The sequence below is a fragment of the Neomonachus schauinslandi genome, chromosome 10 (genome assembly GCF_002201575.2).
Source record: "Neomonachus schauinslandi chromosome 10, ASM220157v2, whole genome shotgun sequence".
Classification (NCBI taxonomy): domain Eukaryota; kingdom Metazoa; phylum Chordata; class Mammalia; order Carnivora; family Phocidae; genus Neomonachus; species Neomonachus schauinslandi.
In genome coordinates, this window is record NC_058412.1 from 22,979,345 (window position 1) to 22,991,611 (window position 12,267).

Consider the following 12,267-nt stretch of genomic DNA (forward strand, 5'->3'; position numbering starts at 1 on the left):
AGTGTCTGGGACACTGAACACCAAACACCAAGGCACAGTACTTGGTGAGGAGCTTGTTTTCAGAACAATGGTCAGACATTTTTCCAACATGAGAAGGGAGGATGGGGTGTAAGTTCTCAGGCAAACTCCTTTTTGTCTCGGGCATTTTTAAGAAATCCACACAGCCTTACGGGTAAGCACAGACACTCCTCCCCCACTTCCACAGGTGAAAAGTGAAATGAATCAAATCATTTTCCTTTCCTTTAATATATTTTTAAAATCTATTGTTTTAAAACTAATGACATCCATTCAGTAAGATTTGGAAAATACCAAAAAGCATGAAGAAGGAAAATAAAGTTATATTAACAGATAACCATTTTATACTGTTTTGGTTATCTCCTTTTAATCTTTTTCTCTTTGCCTCAGTGCACACAGTTTTCTTCTGAAATTGGAATCCTAATATCTGTTCATTTTACCCTTTGTTACATAATATCATTACTTATCCTTTGAAATAATGCTGTCTGTGGTTCTTCATATTCCGTTATACTTGAACTAAATCTGTTTTAAGTGATGCTATAGTGAACATTTTTATTCACATTTTATATTTCTTTTTAAATGTATCCTCATGAGATTCTTAGGAGTAGTGTTACTTACTACATGAATATTCTCTTCAGACTTAAGAAATTTGCTAAATCATTTTCCAGAAAGGTTGTATTGATTTTTTTAGCCCCACACGCAATGCTCATGTTTCTGTTTCATTATGAACCTATGTTCACTTGCTTTGTTCATTGCTGCTTGTATTTCTGTAGAGTATTGTGAGTTCCGGTCCTTGTCTTTGCCTCAAAAGATTTGTCTTATTTACCCGTAAAGCCTTTTTATATATCAAAGATACTCAACCCTTGCCAAACATATGCCACAAATATTTTCCCCAGTTTGCTTTTTCATTTTTTGTGCAATACTATTTTCCTTTATAGTTTTCTTATTTTTAAGTTTAAAAAAACCTTTCCCCAGGAAGATATTCCTTGTATTTTGTTTTAGTCCTTTTATATCTTTATCTTTTTTTTTTTCTTCCACATTTACCTCTCTAGTCACTGGTTGTGGTTTATCAGTGCATATGGAAATAAAGTTGGTTGTAACCACCATTTTTCAAAGTAGAAAAAATAATTACTGTAAAACCTATCAGTATGTTGCATGTAGTTGAGAGTAATTGTTGAGGGGCATATATATGTTAGGTTGTAATGTAAAATGTGTTTCTGTGGGTAATCCATTTGGAATTCTTTTCTGGGTACCTGTGAGATGAGACTCTTAGTTTTCTCCCTGCACACATCAGTTTTCTGTACACTGTTTAATACTGTCACCTATGGACCGAATTTGTGTCCTCCCGAAATTCCTATGTCGAAACCCTGATCCCCGATGTGATGGTATTTGGAGATGGGGCTTTTGGGAGGTAATCAAGTCAGGAGAGTGGAGCCTTCGTGGTGGGATTAGTGCCTTTATAGAGAAGACCTGAGAGAGCTTGCTTCCTTTCTCTGCTCTCGCCATGTGAGGGTACACTGAGGACAGCCATCTGCAGGCCAGGAAACAGGTTCTCGGCAGGCACCAGGTCTCCCAGCACCTTCATCATGGACTTCTCAGCCTTCAGAACTGTGAGTACTGTTTGTCTGGTAGTTTGCTACAGCAGCCCGAACGCACTAACACTCTTTCTCTGTCCTGCAGACCCGTGCTCCCAGGGTCTGTCTGTCTCAGTGCGGTCCATTCTGTCCCACTCCTCTCTCTTCGGCCGGTACTACATTAGTTTGAACTCTTGTAGCTTTGTAATTAATTCCATTTTATTTTTTGTATCTTTATACCTATATTTTCCTAAATCTCTGTTTGCCTTTTCATTCTTCCATATTATTAAGGAAAGATTCTTTGGTTGTAAGAAACAAAAACTTAACCGGAGGCAGCTTAAGCAAAACAGGCGTATTTTAATTCCCAAGCATCTCCGCACACAGTTCAGCTGGGCCTCGGGAAGGGTTTGCAGGCGGCAGGAGGAAGAGGTCCCTTTTCTGCTGCTCTCTGCTGCCCCAAAGTCTCCCCGTCACTTGGCTGCTCCACAGTGCTCACGTTTATGAGGTTATAATCCAGCCAATGCTGCCTCTCGGGAGAGCTGCGTGTTCTCTGCCTCCCCACATCCACTCTCCGGCTTCCTCCATCTGCTCTGCGCGTGCTAGGAGGCTGAGTTTTCTGTACTGCCTCAGACCGGCTCCTGGGCTGGCCGTGGGTTGGGAGGCTGGGAGGCCAGGAGGGAGGTGATGATTTGCCTGGGGCTGCGGAGGCAGGGGCTTAGCTCTAGCTGGAGGCTGGTCCCAGTCCCTTCTTTGCTCCTCCCGTGGCTGCAGTGTTGGTTGGCTTTGCCTTCTTTGCCTTTGTCTTAGAATGCCTCACCCTCCCCGGCCAATTTCCCCTAACTCGGGCCACACCTTTGTAAGTAGCCCCTTGATGAAACTCATCTGACACCCTCAGAGTGTGTCCCCTGTTTTCCGCTGGGAGCCTGAGCCGGTCCAAACTGCCAATTCCTGGGAGAGACTGGCTTCGTTTTGTTCAGGTGTCCACCACGTCCAACCACCCGGCACCACAGTGGTGACTCCCAGGAGCCCACCCCGGTCAAGGGGGCAGTCTTCTGCCCAAAGCCAGGCTCGTTGTGAACTGAGCTGTTGGCTAGCTCACGAGAGTTTAAACATTTAAAAAATACATTTAACAAGTTTTAAAAAAGTTGTGGTAAAATATACATAGTATAAAATTTACCCCTTTAACCATTTAAGTACACAGTACAGTGGCGTTAAGTACATTCACACTGTGCAACCATCACCACCATCCGCCTCCAGAACTTTTCATCTTATCAAATTGACACTCTTTACTCGTTGAACACGAACTCCTCATCTCTCCTTCCCCATAGCCCCTGGCAACCACTGTTCTCCCTTCTGCGTTTGAATTTGATTACTCTAGGTACCTCATTAAAAAAGAAATCTTAATTAGAAAACACAAATACATTCTTGTAAGAAAGAGGAAAACATGTTTAAGGCTAAACTAAATTTGCCCACCACCTTGGATCCCCTTTCTCGCCACTTGCAATGGTTACGTGCAGAGGTGAGCATGGTTATTTTAGAGTCTGGGTTCCTCCAAGTCTTTTTTTTCTTTTTAACAATTTATTTTAGAGTGAGAAAGTGAGAGCCTGAGCTTGCACAAGTGGGGGGGGAGGGGCACACAAGTGGGGGGAGGGGCAGAGGGAGAGAATCTCAAACAGGCTCCCCAATGAGCACAGAGCCCCACACGGGGCTTGATCCCATGACCCTGTGATCATGACCTGAGCCGAAACCAAGAGTCCATCGTTTAACCCACTGAGCCACCCAGGCGCCCCCCACCTCAAGTCTTTTCCTATGCGTTTGGGTATATACAGATGTGCTCTTAGAAAATAAGTAGTTTCTTCTTTTCTCACATAAATGGTATCATACTGTATTCTGCAACTTGAACTCACTTTTATTACCCAGCATATCTTGGAGGACTTTCCAAGTTAGTAAGATAGGACTACCTCATTCCTTCAAACTGCCTCAGGACCAGCTGGTGGGGCTTGGGATGGACCAATAGGTTAAGGGAATTGATTTCATCATGAAATATTCTAACATTAAAATTTATTTTTTCCGTTTGATAGGAACATCATATGATGATTGTTATTTTTTAAAAGTTGGGAAGTGGTCACTCTTGTTTCTCCCTCCTCAGGCTGGGGTCATTGCATTGGAAGAAATGATCTAATTGCTCCTTAATTAAGGAGTATGTGTGGCTGAACATCCCAATTTGGGCAAAGTAAATAGAGTCTTGCACAAAATATTTACCAGGCCGTTACCTCAGGATTGAATGACTGTGTGTTTGTTTAGGACTCCAGTAGGCTAGGGGAGGACTGGGGTTCTGCATAGGTGAGAATCTTTAACAGGAAGGGTTTTTTTTGCCTTTCTTCTTCCACAGCTGGGTGCTTAGTGTTTTGCACACAGTTGATTACATTTGACACGCAGCATTGAAGGCCCCTGCGATTGCTACTTCCCGCACTTATAATTTAGGGGTGGGGATGAGTGGGGAGATAACAGTGGAACAACTAATTAGAAAACAAGTGGAATGAAGTAAATGTCATTTACTTTTACAAGAGAGGTACCGTGGAAGTCATGAGAAAGGGGAGACAAACTTCTCCCAACCAGGGATCAGAATGACTTTACTACACTGACCCAGGCCTGAGGGAGCATCTTTTAGGAAGCAGCAACAACGAAAGTGAGCAGCAAATAGATGCTTAATAGGTGCATTCTAGAAACTTCCAACATGAACACCTTAGAACTGAGATCCTTAATCAGTGAAGTGTGGGAGACTATCTACTTTTAAGAAACCAAAATGAGTTTTGATGAACAGAGAGCCTATGGCAAAATTTTCTCAGGTAGTCCCACATGGTCCTTTCTCCCTCACCCAACATTCAGGGTCCAGTTTAGAGTGCACATGTGTGTTGTTTATTGCCCTTGCTCGAGTTTGCTGAATCTAGTGGGTGCATCTTACAACCAGGGCATTGCATTTTCTCCCATCCTCACCAGGCCTAGTCCAGTTGCCCTGGTTACTTTCTTTTTTTTTTTTTTTAATTCTTATGTTAATCCCCATACATTACATCATTAGTGCCCTGGTTACTTTCTAGCTTAGAAGGACAACATCAATATAAAAACAACCACTAGGTGCCATCCTTGCTTTGTGCAAATTTCCCAACTCTCTTCTGGAGTCCAGGTCCTGAAACAGAGCCTAGGTGTCTCAAGCCCAGCAACACGCATTGCGAGAGGGACCCAGAAGTGAACCCCTATTTAGAGGAGGTTGAGTCTCCAGGTGGTTGGTCCATTCGGACAGTGGCCATGGAGTAGGCAGCTGGTCTGTCTACAATTCTTCTCAGACCTGCCTGCCCTCCCATCCCCCACTGGACCACAAGCACCTGCCTGACAAAATGCCCAGCTGACAGGAGAAGGAGCAGTCTGTAGGAATTGCTCAGCATAGGAAGTTTGAACGGATGTTTCCCTTTCTGCATTTCCCTCAAAAGTGAAGTAATAATGATAAAGCCACAATCAGAAAAATCACACATACCATACACCAATGGCATTAGTCTCTCCTGTAGAACCTTGTCCATGGAAGCCATGATTTTACACTATGGCAGTAATGGGAGGGGGGTAGAATTTTTTTCCACTTCTTCTCCCAACTTATAAAAATTTCAAATATACAGAAAAGCTAAAAGGATAGTGTAATTATCCATATGCACACCGGTTATGTTAAACCATTGTTAGTATTTTGTGTCATCTATATTTTGGGCATGTTTATTTTTGCTGATCTTTTAGAAAGTAAATTGGAGATGTCACAACACTTCTAAATACTTCATTGTGAAGTTCCTAAAAATTGTGACCTCCAACATAATCACAATACCAATATTATACCCAAAAAATCAAACAGTAATTCCCTAATGTTGTCTGATGTCTGGTTCATATTCAATTTGTTCCAGCTGCCCCACCAGTGTCTTTTATTTATTTATTTTTCTTTTATTTTTTTATAGCTCTTTTCTCAAGCCAGGATCTAGTCAAGTTTAGCTCATTGGATCTGGTTAAGTCTTCTTTGGTTACTCTTGCTCTAAAACAGTCTCTTCCCCTTTCCCTCTTTAGTCTTTTCTGTGACATCAACACATTGAAGAGACCAGGCCAGTTGTCTTGTAGAATGAGCCACATGCTGGATTTGATCGTTTCTCTGTTGTGGGTATAACTCATTCTTCTAACCCATGTGTTTTCTATAATCTGGATGTTACATCTCAGTACTATCCAATAGAATTTTCTGTGATGATGGAAATGTTCTCTGCGATGTCCAGTATGGTAGTCACTAGGCAGATGTGGTCATCAAACACTTAGAATGTAGCCAGCATGGCTGAGTAACTGAATTTTAAATTTTATTTAATTTTCATTCATTAATTTACATTAAAATAGCTACATGTGGCTAGTGGCTATGGTATGGAATAGCACAGATCTTAAGACTTAATCAGATTTGGGTTTAATAGTTTTGATAAGACATCAAAGATGACACCATATTTCATATTGTAACACATCAGGAGGTGAGAGAATGAATGTCACATTGTCTCACTCGTAGTTATGCTAGCTAAAAAAAGAAAAACCAAACTTTTATTGAGGTGTAATTTACAATCAATAAAAGCATACATTTTAAGTGTATAGGTCAATGGGTTTCAACAAATGTTTACAACTCTGTAACCATGGCACGATCCAGATACAGGAAATTTCCATCAACCCAAAAGTTTCCCTGGTGCATCTTCCTAGTTAATCCCAAATGTCTCTCTCCCCGTAAGTCTGAGGCCACCACTGATAGGCTCTCTGTCACTATGGAATAGATACCTTTCCAAGAGCTTCATGTAAATAAAATCATATAAATGTACTCTTTTGGTTCTGAGTTTCCAATGAAGGATACTCAACATAGTGTTTTTGAGATTCATTGATGTTGCATGAATCTATAGTTTGTTTCCTTTATTGCTGAGTGGTGTTCCATTGCATGGATATGCCACAATTTGTTTATCCCTTCTGTTAGTAGAGATTTGGGTTGTTTCTGGTTTAGCATTAAAAGCCAAACTTTCCCTTTGCCGCAACCCACAAATTTTGATAGGCTGTGTTTTCATTTTTATTCAGCACAAAACATTCTCTAATTTTTCTTTTCTCTTGTAAATTCTCCTTTGACTCATGGATTATTTAGAAGTGTAATTTTTAATTTCCATATATATGGGGATTTCCTGAGGATCTTTCTACTCTTACTTTCTAACTTGTTGTGGTAAGAGAACACTTATTGAGGCTTGTTTTGTGGCCCGTACATAATCTATCTATCTCAGTGAATGTTTCTTATGCATTCGAAAAGAATGGGTGTTTGCTATTGTTGGGTAGAGTGTTCTATAAATATCAGTTAGGCTGGGGCACCTTGGTGGTGCAGTTGGTTAAGCGCCCAACTCTTGGTTTCAGCTCAGGTCATGATCTCAAGGTCATGAGATTGAACCCTGCATCAAGCTCCCCACTCAGCACAGAGTCTGCTTGAGATTCTCTCTCTCCCTCTCCCTCTGCCCCTCCCACTAGTGCTCTCTCTCTCTCTCAAATAAATAAATCTTTAAAAAATATATCAATTAGGTCAAGTTGTTTGATGGTATTCAGGTTTTCTACTTTTTGTGCTACTTATCCTATCAATTATTGAAAGAAGTCTATTCAACTAAGTATTTAACTATAAATGTGAGTTTGTTCTCCCAGTTTTTGCTTCATGTATATTAAGCTTTGTTATTGGGTACATACACATTTAAGATTGCTGTATCTTCTGGGTGAATGGACCGCTTTGTCATTGTGAAATGTCTCTCTTTGTACCTGGTGACATTTCTTGTCCTAATGTCTACTGGGGTAATAATACCCCCACCCCCTCCCTTCTGTAACCCTCAGTTTGTTTCCCGGAGTCTAGAGTCTCTCATGGTTTGTCTCCCTCTCTGATTTCTTCCCATTTGGTTTTCCCTCCCTTCCCCTGTGGTCCTCCGTGCTATTCCTTATGTTTCACATGGGTGAAACCATATGATAATTGTCTTTCACTGCTTGACTTATTTCACTTAGCATAATCCCCTCCAGTTCCATCCATGTCGATGCAAATGGTGGGTATTCATCCCTTCTGATGGCTGAGTAATGGTCCATTTTATATATGGACCACATCTTCTTTATCCATTCGCCTGTTGAGGGGCATCTCTCCTCCTTTCTCAATGTGAATCTTTTAAAGTTAAAAAGAAAAAAGCAAAAAGGCCACGCTGCTTAAGAATTGTACACATTAAACCTCTGCAGCTCTTCTCGTGACACGGCCAACGCTGGCCCTCTCTGAGGTGGCCATTGGCTGGCCTGACGTGCCTTTTCCTATAAAGAAATCGAGTACGGCAAAAGCTTTGGAGTAGTGTGGAGGACCCAGGCCTCTGGCAAGCCCTTACCTTCCCCGAGTATGAGTGTCCTCATCCACAAAGGGAAGGGAAGCTCTGAAGGTGGCAGTGAAGATGCAGTAAAATAAAGTTTCTAATGTGTACCGTGGCCACGTGTTCAGTAAAAACCCTCAGAGAGCTGAAAAAACCAGCTTCAGATCGTAGTGCTGGCAGGGCATCAAGTACCAAATCCCTTCTTCCGACCCGGAGTACATTCGTTCCCCCACCTTCATCTATTTTCCAGTTAGGGCCTCTCTTTTTAATCAGTTCAATTGTTATTTTTGCCCATAACGCTGCCAATGCTCTATGCGGTCACCTTGACGTCTATACTCCGAGGTGCACTGTGCTCCCATACGTTCTCTCTGGCTCTGTCGCTCTCTGACTCTTTGTCCCCCACTCCCACCCTCTGGGAGTCTTCCCTTTTTCTCAGTGTGTCTATTTGGTGAAGACGAGGCCATTTTTGTCCTTTATACCTTTGCCCCCTCCTCTAACCGGCACACGTACCAAGGAAAGCGTGCACGCTGGATGTGTTTCCAGGGAGCCGTCCCGCTCCGTGACCTGCAGCGTCCTCGGAGAGTTATTGCTTCAGCAGTGGTCATAGGCAGCATTTCAGAGGCTCACCCTCCCCCTGGGGTGGATGGGGCCATCTCCCGGTGGTCATGTGAGCTCCGAGAAGACCAGCATGAGAGAAACGCAGGCTCCTTGCTCTTTGATCTCAGCAGAGGAATGTGCCATTCCTGCATGCAGCAAGAATGACAAGTGTCCATCTGGATTTTATGAAGCATCGGGATACTCTTTGTGCAGAGAGGCCTCAGGAGGATTCTAGCCGGGCTTGAGGAGGTTTGCAATGCACGGCATGCTACCTCCGGGGGTTGAGATTTGCCATGTACCCTTCAGTTCTGGTCTTAGCCCCATTGAAAGGTGAGTAGATTGGGTCTGATTGCCTGGCAGGATGTGGGACAGAGCAGTGGGTGCTACAGATGACTCAGAGGTGGAGGGTCTTGGGCAAGGGTGGGCACCTTTCCCAACTGCAGAATTTGGAGGCTGCAGCCTTTCTGTGGCCAGTGAGGCAGGACATGCTCACACTGGTGGGGCAGATGAGGATTCTAGAAGACTAGAGTCCCAAGGGGACTTGTATTATTAATGCTAGTGGGTTCTTTTTGTACCCATAACATTTTGGTATATAAAAACAAATGAACAGAAAACAAAAAACCCAAAAGTTTTGGAACCAGATAGACCTCTTTTGAATCCAGACTCTTGGGCTTCCTGGCAACCAGGTCTTTGACACATGGCTTTCCGCTTAGGTTCCTTATCTTTCTTGCAGAATTAGAGAGAAGCCATTATGTGAAAACCAATGTAACTGCTCTGACACATAGTAGGTGATTAGTGAATGCTAATTTCCTTCCTTTTTCTCTTCCCTAAATTTGGATTAGCTTTGACATAAGTAGGGAAAATATCTTTATTCCCATTTTAGAGATGAGAAAATGGGGTACGGAGACTGATGTACTGATCTGCATGAGGCCACAAAGACAAGCTGGGTCTGGATCACCGAAGTCCTGGACAGTACAGGAGAACTGCGAGGGAACTGGGTAAGCTGGTTTTTGATCCTGGCCCTACTGCTGCTCACTGGGTGATGCCTCTGTGCCTCAGTTTCCTTGTCTGTAAAGTGGAGGTGGTTAGAGTATTTACCCCCAAGGTTTATTGTGGGGATAAATGAGCTAGTGTCTATAAAGTGCTTGGACTGGCAACTAAAGGGTGGCTCTGATTATTAAATGCCTCATTACAGGGCCTACTCCTAGGGGCTTGTTTTTAGATATTTTCTTTCGGCATTCTGGGAGGGTGTCCTTTAGAATTCTGGGTGTCCTGCCTATTAAGGAGAGGTAAAAGGAGTCAGTACCCATCTATGTCACAGTGCTTCTCTGTGAGGGCCCGTGTGCACGTGTGGGCACCCTGTCAGGACCTGGGGTGCTGTCCCTGAGCAGTTGCACACTGACCTCCACTCCATCAGCGGACCTGAGCTTGCATCAGGCTGTCCACTGGATATGTCCCTGTGTGACTGTGGTTCAGGGAGAGCTTGCTCTTTATGTTCAACTGGCAACTGACAGACACCCTAAATTGATTCATATCCATGGTAACTGTCACCCAGGGGAACAGTGAGAAACAGGAGTCTTTTCTTTCCAACCTCATCAAACAGAGCCGGTGCCCAGAGACCAGCAGGCCTGACTTCCCCTCCGGCCGGAGCTGAGCTCTTCTCTTCAGAGAGGATGTGGGTGTCTCCTCCTCCTCTGTCCCTCCCAGGGTGCCCTGGCTGACTGCTCAAGGCCTGGACACTGCAGAACGGGGCCTGGGGCTTCTCGCCTTTGAAAACGCCCCCGAAGCCTGGCACCTCAGGTAATGGGTGGGAGGCTTGGGGAAGTGTTTGTCACTCGTGGTCTGGAGGGGGCCAAGATTACTCAAAAAAGCTTGCATTTGTGGTAGTTTAGAGTTTTTAGGGAAAAGATTGGTGGTGATGTTTGTGGGGGAGGTCCTCGATCGACTTTATGATGGTAGGAAGACACGTCCTCTCTCTCTTTTATATCTGCTCTGAGGTATTTTTTCTCTGAAGGGTTTTTCCTCCTCTTCTGCTTCTGGTGAGTTTTCTGGAGGGATGTATTGGTGTTCTGGTACCAGCTGGCAAGGGAGATACACACCTTGACTGATCTGAACAACTTTCTTGAGATCTTATTTGTCTTGATGGTCCCAAGAGGTAAAATATGATTTGTATTGAATTATAAATTTGTTATTCAGTTGGGCTCAAGTTCTGGGCTAGTTGCCCTGGAAACTTTGAGACAGATCAGAACATTGTTTTGTAACATGTGTTCTTCAAAACTCTGGTCCTAAGAAATATTTCATGAACAAATAGGTGTAAGTTCACATAGATATAGAAATTGCTTCATACGGGTCTATGGTCATATATACTTGGAAATCACTTCATACTCTAACCCTTATTGGAGCATTACAATACATAGAACATATGAAAGGTCCTGAGACATGGTCTAGTTAAGAAACTAGTTCAACATTATTTGAGTTCATGTTTCCCAAACTTCCTTTACTGGAATTTTTTTTCTTTTTTTGTATTCACCTTTGTTCCACAAAACACAACTGGGGGATGGCTGGGCTGGAATTCCTTATGCATTTCAAATTCATTCTACATTCCAGAATGTAGCTGGAACAAAACACAGAATTCATCCAAAATCCAGGGGGCTGCATCTCCCATTTCCCCTGCATTCGGAGTCACGGAGCTATAAATGTTCTTAGTGGGGTTGGGGAATGGGAGGCCGGATAGGAGAAGCTGGATCCCTATTAAGCATCCTGGAAGGATGCTGTCTCACTTCTCCTCACACATACCTAAGGATAGAGAGTTCACTGCTTCCTGGGAAGCCATTTGTTAGAGTATCAGGAAGAACAACCTCCTGCACATCTGGTTAAGTAGCACCCTGACCTCTGGAGCTGTGCAGCCGAGCCCAATTTATTGTAGCTTGTTATCCCCTCAGTGGCTCAATGGAGCCCTCACATTCCCCCCCTGAGTTCATTTTTTCTATGTCTTCACAGTTCCTTATATGATGTCATGGCCTCACTGTCATGTTCTCATTCCTGTGGATGGAGTGTGTTTTGCTGATATCCTTCCCACAGTGTATAAGGAGAAGCAGATCTGAAAGCAGACTGAACATTTCCCTTCAAAATCTGGAGCAGCGCCTGCCCCTAGAAGGGATCAAGCTCTCACCTGCTTGCCTTTCTCCTAGGGCAGCAACTTTTAGGTGTGGGTTCTTTGATTAGACTGTCCATGCCACACAGGTCCACACCAGAGATGTCATTTGTATTCACATGGGTTGAATTAGGTGTCACCCTAGGTGAGGAGGATTTGTCAAGACTTTCCATTTTAGTCATTCTGTTCTCAGCACAAGAGTCTTTGGATATAAAGTCTCAGCAAGCAAGTTGCCTTGTTATTTAGGAATCTGTCAGCTTCAAGTAATAGAAAACCCTCCTCAAAATGTCTTAACGAAAGAACTTTCACACACATTAGTTGGCATTTGGTAGTAAGGCTTGTGGTTTTCTTGACCCAGTGGCTTAAGGTGCCTCAAACATACCCTTTCACTTTGTCCCTTGATGGTGTCCAATTGTGTGAGCTGTGTGTGAGGATTTCCAAGGCTTTAGGACCCTCTGTTGAACCCTACGTGTTTGCCCTGCTCCAGGGAGAATAGCCATTTACCCATATT